The 19,203-nt window shown below is 41.0% G+C and overlaps 1 pseudogene; it reads left to right on the forward strand.

Moving 5' to 3' along the window:
* The first annotated feature begins 281 nt into the window (after positions 1 to 281).
* Positions 282 to 18,949, forward strand: LOC139186531 (histone-lysine N-methyltransferase SETMAR-like; annotated as a pseudogene).
* Positions 18,950 to 19,203: the final 254 nt, after the last annotated feature.

The raw sequence follows: 19,203 nt of genomic DNA on the forward strand, positions 1-19,203 counted from the left end.
TATTTGCTAAATACCTCCAAGGTGCCAAGCATGCTGCTGACACAGAGAGGCTAAAGGGCAACTGTATGACTCTCAGAAGTTAGCATTCATCTGCTTAAGAACAGAGAGAATATAGCATAATTAGATTCAGATTCACACACTCATTTTCAGGCAATTCCAACCAGGAAAGTCTTTTTATCTTTACCAAAAGAGAAAAAGGAGGCGGGGGTGGGGAATGGTTATCTCTACCAACTAGAATGGCTAAAATTAAAAACAATGACAATACCAAGTGCTGACAAGACATGGAGCAGCAGAACCCTCAGACATTGCTGGTAGGAATAAAAATGGAACAGCCACTTTGAAAGACAGGTTGGCAGTTTCTTACAAAACTAAACCTACTCTTACCATAAGTTTTGGCAATCATGCTCCTTGGTATATACCCAAAGGAGTTGTAAGCTTATTCCCCACCCCCAGAAAACCTGCACATCAATGTTTAAGGCAGCTTTATGCATAACTGCTAAAACTCGAAAGTAAAAATAAACTGTGATTCTATCAAATGTTTAGAGATGAGCTAATGCCCATCCTTTTAAAACTCTTTCAAAAAATTGCAGAGGAAGGAACACTTCCAAACTCTTTCTATGAGCCCATCATCACCCTGAGATCAAAACCAGACAAAGACAACACAAAAAAAGAAAACTACAGGCCAATATCACTGATGAACATACATGCAAAGATCCTCAACAAAATTTTAGCAAACAGAATTCAGCAACACATCAAAAAGCTCATACACCATGATCAAGTTGGGTTTATTCCAGGGATGCAAGGGTTCTTCAATATACAGAATCAATGTGATACACCATATTAACAAATTGAAAGATAAAAACCATATGATCATCTCAATAGATGCAGAAAAAGCCTTTGTTTGACAAAATTCAGCACGTATTTATGATTAAAACTCTTCAAAAAATGGGCATAGAAGGAACCAACCTCAACATAGTAAAGGCTATATATGATAAGCCTACAGCAAACATTATTCTCAATGGTGAAACACTGAAAGCATTTCCCCTAAGATCAGGAACAAGACAAGGGTGTCCATTTTCACCACCATTATTCAACATAGTTCTGGAAGTCCTAGCTACAGCAATCAGAGAAGAAAAAGAAATAAAAGGGATCCAGATTGGAAAAAAAGAAGTAAAGCTCTTACTGTTTGCAGATGACATGATATTATATGTAGGAAACCCCAAAGATAGTATTAGAAAATTACTAGAGCTAATCAGTGAATTTAGCAAAGTTGCAGGATACAAAATCAATACACAGAAATCACTTGCGTTTCTATACACTAACAATGAAAAATCGGAAAGAGCAATTAAGGAATCAATCCCATTCACCACTGCAACAAAAAGAATTAAATATCTAGGAATAAACTTACTTAAGGAGACAAAAGACCTGTACACAGAAAATTATAAGACACTAATGAAAGAAATCAAAGGTGACATAAACAGATGGAGAGATATGCCATGTTCCTGGGTAGGAAGAATCAATGTTGTGAAAATGACTAAACTACCAAATGCAATCTACAGATTCAATGTGATCCCTCCAAATTACCAATGGCATATTTTACAGAACTAGAACAAAAAATTTCACGATTCATATGGAAACACAAAAGACTCCAAATAGCCAAAGCAGTCTTGAGAAAGAAGAATGGAGCTGGAGGAATCAAGCTGCCTGACTTCAGGTTATAGTACAAATCTACAGTCATCAAGACAGTATGGTACTGGCACAAAAACAGAAATATAGGCCAATGGAACAAGATAGAAAGCCCAGAAATAAACCTATGCACCTCTGGGTACCTTATTTTTGACAAAGGAGGCAAGAATATACAGTGGGGCAAAGACAACCTCTTCAATAAATGGTGCTGGGAAAACTGAACAGCTACATGTAAAAGAATGAAATTAGAATACTTACTTGGAGAAGGCACTGGCACCCCACTCTAGCACTCTTGCCTGGAAAATCCCATGGACAGAGGAGCCTGGTTGCAGTCCATGGAGTCCTGGCTGCAGTCCATGGAGTCACTAAGAGTCGGACACGACTGAATGACTTCACTTTCACTTTTCACTTTCATGCATTGGAGGAGGAAATGGCAACCCACTCCAGTGTTCTTGCCTGGAGAATCCCAGGGATGAGGGAGCCTGGTGGGCTGCCGTCTATGGGGTTGCACAGAGTCGGACGTGACTGAAGCGACTTAGCAGCAGCAGCAGCAGAACACTTCCTAACACCATACACAAAGATAAACTTAAAATGGATTAAAGACCTAAATGTAAGACCAGAAACTATAAAACTCTTAGAGGAAAACACAGGCAGAACACTTGATGACATAAATCAAAACAAGATCCTCTATAACCCACCTTCTAGAGTAACAGAAATAAAAACAAAAGTAAACAAGTGGGACCTGATTAAACTGAAAAGCTTTTGCACAGCAAAGGAAACTATAAGCAAGGTGAAAAGACAACCCTCAGAACGGGAGAAAATAATAGCAACTGACAAAAGATCAATTTCCAAAATATACAAGCAGCTCATACAACTCAATACCAGAAAAATAAACAACCCAATCAAAAAGTGGAAAGAGACCTAAACAGACATTTCTCCAAAGAAGACATACAGATAGCTAACACCTGAAAAGATGCTCAACATCGCTCATTATTAGAGAAATGCAAATCAAAACTATGATGAGATATCACCTCACACCAGTCAGAATGGCTCTCATCAAAAAGTCTACAAACAATAAATGTTGGAAAGGGTGTGGAGAAAAGGGACCACTCTTGCACTGTTGGTGGGAAAGTAAATTGATAAAGCCACTATGGAAGACGGTATGGAGATTCCTTAAAAAATTAGGAATAAAACCACCATATGACCTAGCAATCCCACTCCTAGGCATATACCCTAGGAAACCAAAATTGAAAAAGACACATGTATCACATTGTTCATTGTAGCACTATTACAATAGCTAGAACATAGAAGCAACCTAGATGTCCATAGACAGATGAATGGATAAAGAAGTTTTAGTATATATACACAATGGAATATTACTCAGCCATAAATAGGAACACATTTGAGTCAGTTCTAACAGGGTAGATGAACCTAGAACCTATTATACAGAGTGAAGTGAATCAGAAATAGAAATATAAATACTGTATTCTAACACATATATATATAGAATCTAGAAAAATGAATGGTACCGAAGAATTTATTTCCAGGGCAGCAATAGAGAAACAGACATAGAGAATAGACTTATGGACATGGGAGAGGGGAGGAGAGGGTGAGATGGATGGAAAGAATAACATGTAAACTTACATTACTAAATATAAAACAGATAACCAATGGGAATTTGCTGTATGGTTCAGGAAAATCAAACAGGGGCTCTGTGTCAACCTAGAGGGAGGGAGATGGGAGGGAGTGGAAGGGAGTTTCAAAAGGGAAGGGATATACGTATACCTATGGCTGATTCAACCTATGGTTGAGGTTTGACAGAAAACAGCAAAATTCTGTAAAGCAATTATCCTTCAGTAAAAAATAAATTAAAAAAAATAAAATAAACTATGGAATATCCAGATAATACAATATTATTCAGCATTAAAAAGAAATGAGCTATCAAGTCATAAATAGACACAGAAGAACCTTAAATTCATATTGCTATGTGAAAGAAACCAATTTTAAAACGTACATATTAAACATTCCAATTATATGACATTTTAGAAAAGGCAAAACTATGGAGACAGTAAAAAGATTCATGGTTTCCATGGGTTTAGGGGGAAGGAGGGATGAACGTGTGGAGCACAAGAGATATTTAGAGTGGTGTAACTATTCTGTATGGTACTATAGTGATGGATACTCATACATTTGTTGAAACTCATAGAAGATACAATATTGAATTCAATTGTTAACTGTGGGCTTTGAGGGACATGTCAGTGCTAGTTCATCAGCTGTAACAAATGTACCATTTATTTGGTACATTCATTTGGCACATTGGGAGGTTGGTGAAGGGGTAGGTGTTATATGAGAACTCTCTATACTTTCTGATCAATTTCTGTGAACCTAACACTGCTCTGGGCTTCCCTGGTGGCTCAGAGGGTAAAACGTCTGCCTGCAGTGCAGAAGACCTGGGTTTGATCCCTGGGTCGGGAAGATCCCCTGGAGAAGGAAATGGCAACCACTCCAGTACTCTTGCCTGGGAAATTACATGGACAGAGGAGCCTGTTAAGCTATAGTTCATGGGGTCGCAAAGAGTCAGACACGACTGAGTGACTTCACTTTCACTTTCTAAAACTGCTCTAAAAATAGTCATAAGTAAATAAATAAGGCATTTCAAGCTGTGAACACTTGTACAGTGGATATGATAGGTAAGTTTCTCATCTGGGGCCCTCAGCAGATTTCTTGGGCTCTTTTTGACATGAAAATACTTTACATTTTTACACTGGAAACTATTCCTTCTGAGAGCATACAGCCATGTTCGGAACTGGGATAGTGTCTCCAATGAGCCTGTACCCAGCCCCAGGAGTTAGGTCATTGCTTCCAACCCAGGAGCCAGACAAGGTCTACCCAAAGGAGCTGGTGCAGACAGGAGCTCTTAGTGTTCCATGGCCAGAAAGAACTGTATTGAAGAGTGAGAATCCTTGACCAGGCACAGTAATACGGGCTGTGATATATTAAGCGAAAACAAGTACTTTGCAAAAGAGCCTAAATGGGATGGTCCCGACTCCAATGGATCTTAGACAAGAGACATACCGATTGTTATCACTAGCTGTCTCAGGATGACAACCTAATGTGACTTTTATGCTCTGCTTTGTGCACCCCTACATTCTAAATTTTTTACAACAGACATGTATTATTTTTTAATCAAGGGCAAGAAAGAGAAAATATGAGAGAGAAAGGCCATCCATCAACAGAATCCACTGAGGGTTTGGGTTTATCAAGATGAAAAATGACCAGCAAAAAACCCCTCATACATCCAGCTTAGAGCTAGCTTCTGAGATACAGAAGCTGGGATACACTTGTGTTAAAAGGAAAACGGTACACATGAGAACATAAACCCATATGTATTGCTTTTAAGCCAGTTACTTGGGCCGCAGCAGTAAGGATCTGCCCAGTTCTTGTCCACATGCAGAAGATAATCAAAAGAGCACAAAGTATTTGAACGTGGCAGGTTTCCCCATCAATGCCCAACCTCTTTGTGTATGGCAGGAAAAGTCTCTCTCTAAAGCTAAGGGCAAGAATGGTGGTGTCTATAGCCCCCAAACAGATACAGATTAGACAACCTCCATTAGGGGTCTGAGGATTTAAATCTTAATAGATTGAGAGCAGGGAAGTGAGGGGAGGGGAGAGAAATTAAATAAATCGGAACCACAGCCAAGGATCAAAACCTAATACCGTCTCCTTGATGTGATGTCTCTTCCAGGGGACTGTTAATACCTTGTAACTTAACTGACACCCACAAGGGAAACACACAATAATCCACACACCCAAAAGGGATTACAGCCTCTGGAGCAGGACAGAGAATTCCTTCAGAAAGTCTCAGCAGTGAAGAAGTAAGAGAAAAAGGGGATTTTTCTTAAATGTCCCTCAATATTCCTGAGTGTGGTTTGTCCTTTCAAATCCTGTTTCCTGGGAACGCACATTTTTGTATTTTAGTGAAGGGCTCATGTTTGATGTGTGAGGTAGTGGGTTTCCAGATTCTGTCTAGGGGGCTGGATGAGAAGTTGAGGATGGGCTGTGAATTCCAACCAAGAGTTGCCAGGTCCACAAAGAGGTGCTGCCAACCCTAGTCCTAACATGGTGAGAAACATTCTGGGTCAAGGTCACTGCTGAGGTTGGAGCTCTCAGTTGAAGGCCAGATCTGTGAAGCCAAGCAGGTATCATTCTATCTTGGGCCTACTTTAAAAAAAAAAAAAAAAACTAGATGGACTCCTCTGGTGGTCCAGTGGCTTAGACTCTGTGTTCCCAATGCAACGGCCCAGGTTCGATCCCTGGTCAGGGAGCTAGATCCCACACTGCTGCAACTTAGAGTTCGCATGCCCGACCAAAGATCCTGCATGCCGCAACTGAGGCCCAGTGCAGCCAAATAAACAAGCACATTTAAAAAAATAACCACAGCTTAGGAATTCTCAGAAGTCACGTGGATTGACAAGATATTAGGGGTTCGAGAAGTAGGGTTAGGGTTAACTCTGTGTTTAGTAATGGTCTTCTAGATTTTTATGATGTATGAATAACGTTGATAGTCACATATCCTGTATCCTCCACAACGAAGTTGTATGGGAAGTAACAGTGTCACTTCCATTTTATGTGAAGAAACTAAGCCTCGGGGAAAATGATTTCCTCAAGTTGGTGAGCTAGTTAAGTGACAGAGCTGGGATATGAACCCAGATCTTCTCACGCAGAATTCTGTCCACACTGCCTGCCCTAGGGCAGCTGTCAGAGCACTAAAAGTCTAGAGTTACTTCCAAGCAGGAACTCAGAGACAGGGCTTGCAACGGGAGCCTGGATGTCTGGGAGTCTCTTTCAGGACAGGGATCCTGCCCTGTTTTCCTTCGTTTCAGGGGCTGATACATGGAAGACTCGTCATGAATGGTGGGCGAAGGAGGAAAATGGGTCAGGAACACCTGAGGTACCCAGTGGGACTCAGTACCAGCTCACAGACTAATGAGTTTTGGTGAATCAGCATCATTCCCAGCAGGGACTCCATTAGGAGGAAAGCAATGAAACCTTCCACAGCAGCTGCAGCACTGTGGCTGAAGCTGGGGGCATATGTTATCTACCCTCCTTACCCTTTGAGGACTTTCGGAAACAACCTTGGGCCACCTTGGAGGTCAGGGCTGGAGCAAGTAGAGAGGGAAGAGGGAGACTTGAGCCACTGAAGACTGAAGCAGGTGATGTTTAAATTACTTTTGTGTTTAAAGATAGGATCATGGCTGAACTTACCAATCTATAGTGGGCATCTTTCTAAACCGGTAAAAATATACACCTCTAACACCATGGTAAATATCTGTATTGTTCTTCACAGTATATAAGAATACAATAATTTATTTATCTGACACCCTTTTGAGGTGTCACCCTTATATCGCTTCCTCTTTTTTTCTCTATTATAACCATGCTACTGTGAACATCCCTTCAAACACAATTTTCAAACTTAATAAAAAGCATTGGCTAATCAGAAGAGAAAAGGTGACTTTCACCTTGAAGAGGAGCACTGGGGTAGGCTTCATGGCACACAAGAAGTGTGAGCTGGACCTGATGGTTAGGTACAGAGACTATGAGATGACAACGAGAAACAGGCAATCCAAACAACCGGCTGAACTAGAGCAAGGGGTTTGGATGAACTCCGGGAGTTGGTGATGGACAGGGAGGCCTGGCGTGCTGAGGTTCATGGGGTTGCAAAGAGTCGGACATGACTGAGCGACTGAACTGAACTGAGAGCAAGGAGACAGAGGCAGGAAAGCATGAGGTGCCCACAGAGAATGAGAACATTGTGTGATGAGATTGGAGCACGCAGTGAATGAAGCAGAGCGCCTGGAAATCGGATTCCCAACTATGTTTGGACAGAAGTGAGGAGGACTTGAACCATCCTGCAAAGCGATTTATTACTGTAGACCAACTAGAACATGTTCATCATCTTATAGGTAATTCAAAGTCAATTCTCCTGTTAATAATCACAATGAAAAAAGAACACCCTTGATTCCAGACTGGAAGATTTAAAAGAAAATTCAGACCCAAAAGTTCAGTGAGATATGCATGAAAGAACTTGGCATGGACTTGTCACACAATTAAGTGTTTAATTAAAGCTAACTCAGTATGAAAAATCAAAACAAGAGGTAATTTTTAAATTCTGGGATTCTGAACTTAGAAACTTAACTTTTTTCATGTTGACTTTGCCTGTTTTGTGATTTTAGTTTCCAATAAAGTCACATGGGGAGAAGACAAACTTGCTTCAAGAAGGAAAAGCCCCACATATCCAGGTGGCTCCTGGAATTTGTTTTCAGACTGTTTATCTCTTTAGTATTCAAACTCTCACCATCTGATCATCAAATTCACTCCAGTCTAAACTGGCCTATGAATTTTTTTTTTTCTGTGTTTGGAGTTTATATTAGAAATTAAGATTTACTGCATTTGCAGACCATTTTGCCTTTTTATGAAAAAAGTGGAGGCAATAGAGACCCACTTGTCCAATGTGTCATTTTCAACACGGTGGGCAAGCGGAGGGTGGCAGCTTTATTTATCACTGCCCGCTTGCTGGAGTGCTGGTAAATGGAATTGCTTGCTCTGCCAAGCACATGGGGAATGAGCACAGCAGTGAGGCTGGGTTTTTACAGCAGCTCTGTGATCTTGAATTATGAAAGGATTAGACAAGATTTGAGAGAAGGGAACCTCTGTTGTTTTTCTTCCCTCTTTTGTAAAGATTTGAGGGTGAGGAAAAGCCTAGCATAAAGACAATTTAGAAAGTCCACCAGATGATGTTCTTTGGAAAATGGGTTCGGAGATTTCTGATTTATTTCCTCTGGTTAACTGCCAAGTAAGAAATCACAATGCAAATAATGACTTCTCTCTCTAGAGTGAGGAATCCATTAGTATTTAACCCAAAGTCCTGCTGTGGCCCTGAAGCACTGCTTTCACCGCCAAGCTTAAGGCCCACATACTATTCTGTTTTCATACATATGAGTTGAAGCCCAGGTCTGCATAACAATGTTACTAGTAAGTGAACTCTATTTTTTGGAGGTGCTTATCATTCCTAAATTTTATCAAATCCAATTGGTCTGCAAGCTGTTAGTTTTTGGGTATCTTTGTTAAGGAAGCTATGGATACCCCTAGTACCATTTTTGGCCAACCCCCTTCCTGCCTAACCTTTAGGCCATGCCCACAGGTCCGTCTCTGCGCATCCCATTATCCTCTGGTGCCTCTTCAAGGCAGGCCCAACCGAAGCCGACATCCCAACGTCCTAGGGGTATTATTCAGGGGCTTTAGTGCAATGAGAGGCTCTTCCTGAAGTTCCAGCCTCTCTCTCCATCCTCTGCGGCAGCCACAAAGCTTCTTGAATATGTCATGCTCTATCTTATTCCTGGGTCAGAAATAAAGGCTGGGTCCCTTGGAAAGAAAACCCCATCTGTCTCAGTCAGTAGGAGCTCTCATAACAAAATACCACAGACTGGGTGGCTTAAACAACAGAAATTCATTTCCCACAGTTCTGGAGGCTGGAAGTCCAAGGTCAGGGTGCCAGCATGGTTGGATTCTACTGAGGACTCTCTTCTTGACTTGCAGATAGCTGCATTCCTGCTCTGTCCTCACAGGGTGAAGAAGAGAGAAATCTCTCTTCCTCTTCTATGAAGACACTAATCCCACCATGAAGGTCCCACTCTCATGACCTCATCCAACTCCACCTTCCAAAGGCCCTATCTCCAAATACCACATTGAAGGTTAAGGCTTCAACTTATGAATTTGGGGGGCAATAGAAAACATTTGGTTTATAACCATCGAATATGCTTTGCTTTAGCACTTGACTTAAATGGTACTTCTGTCGGGAGCGTTTCCTAAAATGCCCAAGACTATGTTCTCTCACACTATCGCATGTTTATCACGGCCCTGACCACACTGTATTGCGACTGTTGGTACACCTATTATGTCTTCTCCTACGGGACTGAACTCTTTGACGGCAGAAAGTGTGTGTTATTCAAAGATGGGTCCCTTCTACTCAACATAAAACCATGCATATAGTCAGTATTTAAATGCCTGTTGCCTAAGTGCATTAGTCAGGGTGATGTTAGTTGTTTCAACAAAATTTAAGACAGAGAAGTTTGGACTTTCCTGGCAGTCTGGTGGTTATTTAAGACTCCAAGCTTCCATTGAAGGGGGCGTGGGTTTGATCACTGGTTGGGAAACTAAGATCTCACATGCCGAGTCTCATGGCCAAAAAAAAAAAGACACAAATTTGTTTCTCATGCATGTAACAATCCAGTGCTGTTTTTCAGCAGGCAGCCTTCCACAGGGTTGTTGAAGACTCAGATTCCTTCCACCGGGTGGCTCTGCCATCCCCTAGACCTTTAGGTACTATTTCAGTCAGCAGATGGGAAGAAAAGATGAAAATGATATACCTGCTTCATGATTATTTCTGCCTGGAAGTGACATGCTTCTTGTTCAAGCATATCACATTGGTATGAAATGGCCCCAGCTGGATGAAAGGGGTGAAAGGGTGGTAGAGAGCAGGCTGAGAAATATGAATCTCATGGGCAGCTGTTTCCAAACAATCACCCTTTACTATGGGACGAATGAATGAATTAAAGAATGAAATCAAAGATATAATATAGTGGAGAGAATGCAGGAATGTGGTGACCAAGAAGGAAAGCATATTAAATCCCCAAACACCTTGATTTTATAAAAGCAAGAGGTCCAAACTAGATAACTTAAATCCTAATTAAATTATCTGACCCTCAATTATGCAACTATTTAGTGAAAGGCATGGTCCCATGGATAGAAAAGCAGGGCAGGCTACAGTCCACAGGGTCGCAAAGAGTCAAACACACTGAGCCAGTAATGCATTCAACGCACGGCGATTAAACTCAAGTGACTTTGGTTCTTGTCCTAGTTTGTTGAATGGAAAAGTTACTCCTCTCCACATCTCTATGAACCTGTATCATCATCTGTAAAATGAGAGTTTTGTGCCAAAGTTTCCTACAATTCAGCCCAGTAAAGGGACCACAACCAAGAACTTAGAGGCTTATTCTGAAAATGAAAGTGAAAGTCACTCAGTTGTGTCCAGTTCTTTGTGACCCTATGGACTTGGCATTCTCCAGACCAGAATACTGGAGTGGGTAGCCTTTCCCTTCTCCAGGGAATCTTCCCAGCCCAGGTCTCCCAGCCCAGGAGACGGAACCCAGGTCTCCCGCATTGCAGGCAGATACTTTACCAACTGAGCCATAAGAGAAGCCCTATTCTGAAAATGGTACAGTTCAAATCCCTGGAATCACACGGACAACCAGTTTAGAAGAGAAAATGCAATCCACGGATCAGCCCCTTTATCTGCACATCCTCTACGCTGTGCTGTGCTTAGTCACTCAGTTGTGTCCAACTCTTTGTGACCCCATGATTGTAGCCCACCAGGTTCCTCTGTCCATGGGGCAGACAGATTCTTTACCATCTGAGCCACCAGGGAAGCCCTTCAATGAAATGAACTATGTGTGAAAGTGTTTAGAATCAGGCAGACAGAACACTGTTTATATATCTCTATTCATTCAAAAGTGGTCTGGGATTGCTCTGAGGTCAGTGAGCATGGCCTGAATGCCTGTGTCATTCCTCGGGCAGACCTTAGACCATCACACAGTGAGAATGAGAATGACTGTTTCTCAGTTATTGGAGATAAGAATTTGACATCTGATGGTTTTCTGATTGTTAATACTAACTCTGTTCTTTCTCTTTAAACAATTCTAACCAAGCATTTCATGCTATTCAGATGTACTTTAAGTCTCAAATTTTAAAACAACTGGGTAGAAAAGATTAAAAAGGGCTGAAGAGCATGCTGACTTCATTAGCAGCCTGTTTTAGGAAATTATTAAAAAAAAAAAAAAACTTCTGTAATAGAAGTTTTCAAATGGCAACAAACTTACTAGTCATTTTTCAGAAGTTACTGAGAAACTGCAAGTGTTTTTTGGCCCTAAGACTTTATTTTTTAGAATCTCATATAGCTAAATGACTGAGGCTTTAGTCCTCAAGGACTTCCCTGGTGGCTCAGCTGGTAAAGAATCCATCTGCAATGTGGGAGACCTGGGTTTGATCCCTGGGTTGGGAAGATCCCTGGCTTGGGAAGGTTCCCTGGAGAAGGGAATGGCTACTCACTCCAGTATTCTTGCCTAGAGAATCCCATGGACAGAGAAGCCTGGCAGGCTACAGTCCATAGGGTTGCAAAGAGCTGGACATGACTGAGCGACTAACACTTCCACTTTTCACTTAGTTGTCAAAGTACAAATCAGTAAGAATGTGTCCTAGAACTCTTATAAGTTTTTATTTTCAATTAGATCATTATATTTCTTCAAGAGAAAATAAAAGGGATCCCTAGTGTTCTGAAGGCTGTACTTTCTTTCCCATGCATACGTCTCAGTAAACATAACAAAATAAACAAAAGTAAGTATCTCTTATATACCCCCCCAAACTGTGGGAGTTTGGGGGGGTATACATACTCTTACATACCTCACTGTGACATCCTGCTCTGACTTATGTGTCTGACTTCCTTGTGCTAGCTCTCTTTTTTCTCCCCTCTGTATCCCTTGGGAAGAAAGTCTTCGTCCTGAGGATGGCAAAATGGTGGCAGAGAAATGATGCTACTTTGGAAATGACTGGCAAAGCACTCCCTAGGTTCCACCTGCCAGGGGAGGCCTCCCTGCCCTACCTCAGCCCAACACCGCCATTTCACACAATTTACCTTCCACCCCAAATCTGGAGCACCAGTCTATAAAGAACAAAGGGAAAAGCAAGCTGTCCCTTAAAGAATTGAGAACTCTTAATTCTTTTTCATGGTATAAAGCAATATGTTACTGTGACTTTTGACCTCCAGGGGTTGGATTAGATGATTTTCCACATGGGTTATTGTGAAAGGTTTTATTGCGCATTCACTTCACAGATCCCCCCACAATTTAAATGCCATAAAAATGGCTAACATATGTACCAGGTTTTAAAAATGTCCATCCACCAAATGGAGTTCCTTCTCATGCGGCCACCCGGAGCTGGCAGCGTTTCCTCCACACACCTAGAGAAGGTTCTAAGTGGGAGGCAGAGTCACTCTGTTGAGCTGTAATGAATGCAGCTCCCAGGGTGGAGGTGACAGACTTTCTGCCTCTATGACCCTCAGAGACACATCTTGGCTGGTTTTTTTTTTTTTTTTTTTCCCAATACTGGTGGGAGTTTTATTTGTCTGCTTGCTTTTCTTCTTTGGGAAGTGGGTTTTTAAAAACATTTCTCTGTGGGTCACAAAAAATCTGTACTCCTAGATTCCATGAAGGTAGAATGAATTAACATGGCCCACAGCCACTGTCTCAGTGGGCTATTTCAGTTCTCATGCTCGCCCGAGTGTTCTCATTTGTAAGCTACCAACATTACTAACCTACCTGTTAAAAAACACAGGGAGAGAATTTATCATGATTCACTAGGAGCAATGCAGTCTTTTCCTTAGCAGGAAGTCATTGTCTTTATATCCATTAGCTAGCAACAACAATACTAAAAAAAAATTACATACATGGATGCACTTCTCTTTTCATAACAGATGTGATTTCTCAAAGCAAGACTGCCTGTGAGAATTCCTTCAAGGTCTAGTTAATTAATGCCTTCTCTGTAGATTCAATGATCAGGTGTGATTTCTGTCTCGACCTCTTTTTTGGCACTCATCATAGTGTGCCCTAGATCCCCCTAGGGACCTAAAAGGAAGCCTCATAAGGGTCTGAGAACCGGCCTGTTAACAGTGGTCCCCTGTCTTTCTTCAGCACTGGTTTCCCCTCTGCTCACAACCCAGCCTGAAGAGGACACTGCTCGTCCGAAGGACACTTTTATCTGTCCCTGGGTGCCAGCCAGATATACTCCAGGCACCAGAAGGAAGCTGGAGGTCAAGGAAGGCCTCCTCCTGTCCCCTCAGAGCCTCGCCTTGTCACTTGGCTTGGGCATCTCCATTGAGGACCAATGAAGTTTCACTTGGGCAGCTTCATCAGCTTCTGATCTTCAGCCCTCATTCCACAGTGGCTTTAAATTAATCCAAAGGACCATCGATGGTCTGTCCATTTTTCATCCTCTTGGCTCAACTGGCATTTATGATTCCCATCTCTCTGCCCTTTAATAACAGCAGTGGGGAGGGGAACATTCTTTTAGAAGTTAGCAGCAGAGCTCACCAGGTGGAGATTTGTCTTTTGTTTACCAAAACATTCCAATACATCATTTTGGTTGAAGCAAGATGGTCCTCAGGACATAGGTGGGATGGAGACAAGAAGTTTATAAAGTGAGGGTTTTTTAGTTTCTAGGAGCAGTGTTGGAGGAATGGGGTGCGCAGGAAAGAGGATAAGCTAGGAGAGATGAGAAGGGATGGCCCAGCAACAGAAGGGAATCGAAGATTCAAGGAAATGAGAAAGTGAGTGAGAAACTCACAGCGAAGGATATGACAGATGGACTTTTTAGAATAGTAATGGTTAATGTTTTCAATATAAAGTTGTTTTTTCTGTTCTGGACATCAGTCTCATATTACAAGCAGGATTAAATGTGCTCAGTGAAAAAAGCTATAGGTTTAAAAATAATGATCATTATTAATAAATGAAGACCATCTAAATTAGTTCAAAATAGCAAAATATGTTGCACATATTGTTGTTTAATCTCTAAGTCTTATCCAACTCTTTGCACCACCCTCCCCCCGGAGTGTAGCCCACCAGGCCTTTCTGTCCATGGGATTTCCCAGGCAAGAATACTAGAGTGGGTTGCCATTTCCTTCTCCAGGGGATCTTCCCAACCCTGGAATCAAACCCGTGTTTCCTGTATTGGCAGGCAGCCTTTACCACTGAGCCACCAGACAAGCCCACGCCATACATACAGGCACCCAAACAAACTCAATTTCTTTTCCACGCACACCTATACATTGTATCTAGGATAAGAGACAGAGTTTTACAGCTTCTCTTTAACACAGTTATTCTCACGTATATCCCCCTCTTCAGTGTTTCTCCTACTCAGTACCTGCTGGGAATGGAATCTGGGAGAGAGTAAGGAAAATGAGCATATTCCATATTTGTATAAGACCATAACCTAAAGGCTTCCCTCGTAGCTCAGTTGGTAAAGAATCTGCCTGCAATGCAGGAGACCCAGGTTGGGTCTCAACCCAGGTTGAGAAGTAAATGGCAACCCACTCCAGTATTCTTGCCTGGAGAATCTCATGAATTCTGGAGGAGCCTGGCAGGCTATGGTCCATGGGGTTGCAAGAGTTGGACACCACTTAGCGACTAAACCACATAAACCTAAAGAGGGGATATGCAACAAGGAGTAATATACAAGAGAAACCAAGAATTCAGGGGAAGTGAAAAATCTGAGTACAAAAATCTGGGGTGGAGAAGGGTCTCCAGATAAAATAAGGAATGCCCAATTAAATCTGAATTTCAGATAAACAAATTACTTTTTATGTCCCAAATATACTTCTCCTTATACTAGATGCCCTTAGTTGTATTTGAGGAAGTTGGAAGACCTAGAGTAGGAGAATTCTGGACTCTGTCAGAAGTAAAAAACATTTAAAATGTCATAGAAGAGTATGGCTTGGATACAGTGAACGTCTCAATCAAATAATATTGCGCATTTTCAGAAGTGCTGTGTTTAGAGTCAGGCTCAAAGTCCTTCACAAATTTGTATAAGTTACATGGTTTTTCAGACTATGAAACACATGATGTGAATATTCGCTCTCAACATCAACATTAACCATGAAAACTTCAAGGAGGTCCTAACACCACTGTCTTATTAACTGTCAAAAAAAACCCCACTGGCTATTCTATCTCTAAAGGCAATTACTATTCAAACCCTTAAAGGTATAGGGAAACTAATTACTATAAAGACAAGTGAATAGATCCCCCCTCAGCTCCTTCCCTATACGGTAAACAGAATGAAACGTAACCCAGGGACCCTTACCTAACAAAACTAGGCCAGCTTAGTTACCATATAGTCAAGCAGGGCCCTGTCCACTCTCCTACTACCTGATTTTATCAGGCAATAACAACTGTGCTCTTAAAATGTTCAAATTTCCAAAAGATCCAAGCCATCCTCAGTGCAATAGGATGAAACAATAGGAAATACTTTCCAATTAAAGAAAAAGGTTATTACAAATGTGCTTAATAAAATACAAGGTAAATGTACTTAATAAAGTTACGGCTTCAAGTAAAATGCAGGAAACCTCTTTCATTTTTATTAAAGCTGGATTTACTGCTGTGGTTTATTGGTTTGCATTCTCAGAACTTAATTTAGACTCTAGATGATTTGTTCAAAGGAAAGTAGATAGGTCAGCTGTGTGTTGGCCTATCCCAGCCAAGTGGTTGTGATAGAGGTACTCAGTAATCATGGCCTGTGTCACATGTCCTAAACATACAAACCCATTCAGAGAAATCTTTCCAACTTACACCAGGTTTCAGCAGGATGAATTTTCTACAAATATACCAGGTGAGGTTTTTTCTTTTCACTTTCGCACTGCAATTCTACCTCTCTCTCAGATCTGCTAGCTTGAATCCTACTGAATCTTTAAGGCTTGTGCATAGGATCACCCCACCTCTCCAGCCTGTCAGTTCTCAGTGGGTGCTGCACTACTCTAAGGCGGCACTTCGAATATTTGTGGGGATGCTCTTCTGGTGTTAGTGTGATTAAGCACTTAAATATATTACACTACATGCTATTTTACTGTAAACCATTTTTCATCTATTTCCTCTTTATATTACAGTAGGGATATTATGTTGATTTTTAAAAATTAAGTATGGAAGGAAAAGACCAAGAAAAATCATGACACTTCACTTCTGAAAAAGGGAAGTACAGAGGGGTGTTTCCCCAACCACCTATAGATTTTTAATGAAGCTACGGAAATTAAGACCATGTTATGTTGGTTGAAAACTTGATAAACTGACAGTGGAAAAGAATAAAGAGCCCAGAAACAGGCCTATAGAACTTTGTCTATTATACAAGAAGCATGCCAAATTGACGTGGACTGAGAGACTTCAATAAATGGAACTGAGAAAACAGGGTTATCCATTTGGGAAAAGAACCAAACTGAATTTCTTTCTCACATCATATACAAAAATCAACTCCAGATGGATTAAACATTTAAGTGCAGAAACAAAACTTTAAAAATATATGTGTGAATATAATTTAGCCATAGAGTAGGGAAAATTTTTTTTAAACAAAACATAAAAAGCACTGGCTATAAAAGGAAAAGGAATAAATTTGACTACATTAAACTTAAGTACTTTCCAATTATGAGTGTTTAATATATTTTTGTTATTAATACATTTCTAAAGTGCTCAATTCCAATGTAAATCTATTTGGATAAATAACATACAGAGATAAATACCTGGAAATCAATGTTCTACATTATTTGAGAAGTGCTGACTGCTTATTGAAAATAAGAAGATATGACCTAATTGGTTATGTCTGGGAGTAATGACAGAGAAGGCAATGGCAACCCATTCCAGTACTCTTGCCTTGAAAACCCCACGAACGGAGGAACCTGGTAGGTTGCAGTCCAGGTGGTCACGAAGAGTAGGACACAAATGAGCGACTTCACTTTCACTTTACTTTAAAGAAAGTGAAAACATTACAAACTAGCACCAGATGTTTGCAATTCACATAACTGATAAAGGATTAGTATCAAAGTACATAAAGAACTCCTAAATATCAAATTAAAACACACACACACACTAACATGTGCTGAAGAATTGATGCTTTTGAACTGTGGTGTTGGAGAAGACTCTTGAGATTCTCTTGGACTGCAAGGAGATCAAACCAGTCAATCCTAAAGGAAATCAGACCTGAATATTCATTGGAAGGACTGATGCTGAAGCTGAAACTCCAATACTTTGCCCACCTGATGCGAAGAACTGACTCATTGGAAAAGACCCTGATGCTGGGAAAGATTGAAGGCAAGAGAAGGGGATGACAGAGGATGAAATGGCTAGATGGCATCACTGACTCAATGGACATGAGTTTGAGCAAGCTCCGGGAGTTGGTGACAGGGAAGCCTGGTGAGCTGCAGTCTATGGGGTCCCAAAGATTCGGACACAACTGAGTGACTGAACAGAACTGACTGTTGAACTTTGCAGTTTGATACTGGAATACATTCTTAAATAAATGTGGTTATGTTATACACCGTTTTAACGTGCATTTCTCCCTTTATGTTTTTCTGCCAATGATTTATTACTCGCTGTTTATTTTATATTTATTTAGACTATAGAAATGATGTTAGACAAGAAGCAAATTCAACCGATTTTCTTATTCGAGTTCAAAATGGGTCATAAAGCAGTGGTCACAACTCGCAACATCAACAACGCATTTGGCCCAGGAACTGCTAATGACCACGCAGTGCAGCAGTGGTTCAAGAAGTTTTGCAAAGGAGACGAGAGCCTTGCAGATGAAGTATATAGTAGCCAGTAATTGGAAGCTGACAACAACCAACCGAGAGCATCATCTATAACTACACGAGAAGTTGCCCAAGAACTCAACGTCGACCATTCTGTGGTTGATTGGTATTTGAAGCAAAGAGGAAAGGTGAAAAAACTCATGCCTCATGAGCTGACCGAACGTGAAAAAAATCATCATTCTGAAATGTTGACTTCTCTTATTCTATACAACGATGACGAACCATTTCTCAATCGGACCCTGATATGCAACAGAAAGGTGGATTTTATACAATAACCAGAGATGACCAGCTTAGTAGTTGGACCAAGAAGAAGTTCCAAAGCACATTCCAAAATCAAACTTGCACCAAAAGAGGTTATGGTCACTGTTTGTTGGTCCGCTGCTGGTCTGATCCACTACAACTTTCTGAATCCAGGTGAAACCATTACAGCTGAGAAGTATGCTCGGCAAATTGATAAGATGCAGCAAAAACTGCAACGCCTGCAGCTGGCACTGGTCAACAGAAAGCGCCCAATTCTTCTCCATGACGATACCCGACCCCACTCTGCACAACCAGCTCTTCAAAAGTTGAACAAATTGGCCTAGGAAGTGTTGCCTTAGCCTCCATATTTGCCTGATTTCTTGCCAACAAACTACCACGTCTTCAAACATCCCAACAACCTTTTGCAGGGAAAACACTTCCGCAACCAGCATGAGGCAGAAAACACTTTCCAAGAACGCTGGATCCCGAAGTATGGGATTCTATGCCACGAGAATCAACTTATTTTCTTGGCAAAAATATGTTGACTGTGATGGCTCCTATTTTGATTAATAAAGATGTATTTGAGCCTAGTTGTAATGATTTAAAATTTCTGGTCCAAAACAGCAATTACTTTTATACCAACCTAATATACACTGCTAGTGGAAATTAAATTAGAGCAACTGTTGTGGAAAACAGTTGATTTTACCTACTAAAGTTAAAACATATCAGTACTCTAATGACACAATAATTCCACTTCTAGATTTATATACAGGAAAACTCCTAGATATACATGCCAAGAGCTGCGTACAAAAATGTCCACAGCC

Source organism: Bos indicus, chromosome 2, assembly GCF_029378745.1.
Source record: "Bos indicus isolate NIAB-ARS_2022 breed Sahiwal x Tharparkar chromosome 2, NIAB-ARS_B.indTharparkar_mat_pri_1.0, whole genome shotgun sequence".
NCBI classification, from domain to species: Eukaryota; Metazoa; Chordata; class Mammalia; order Artiodactyla; family Bovidae; genus Bos; species Bos indicus.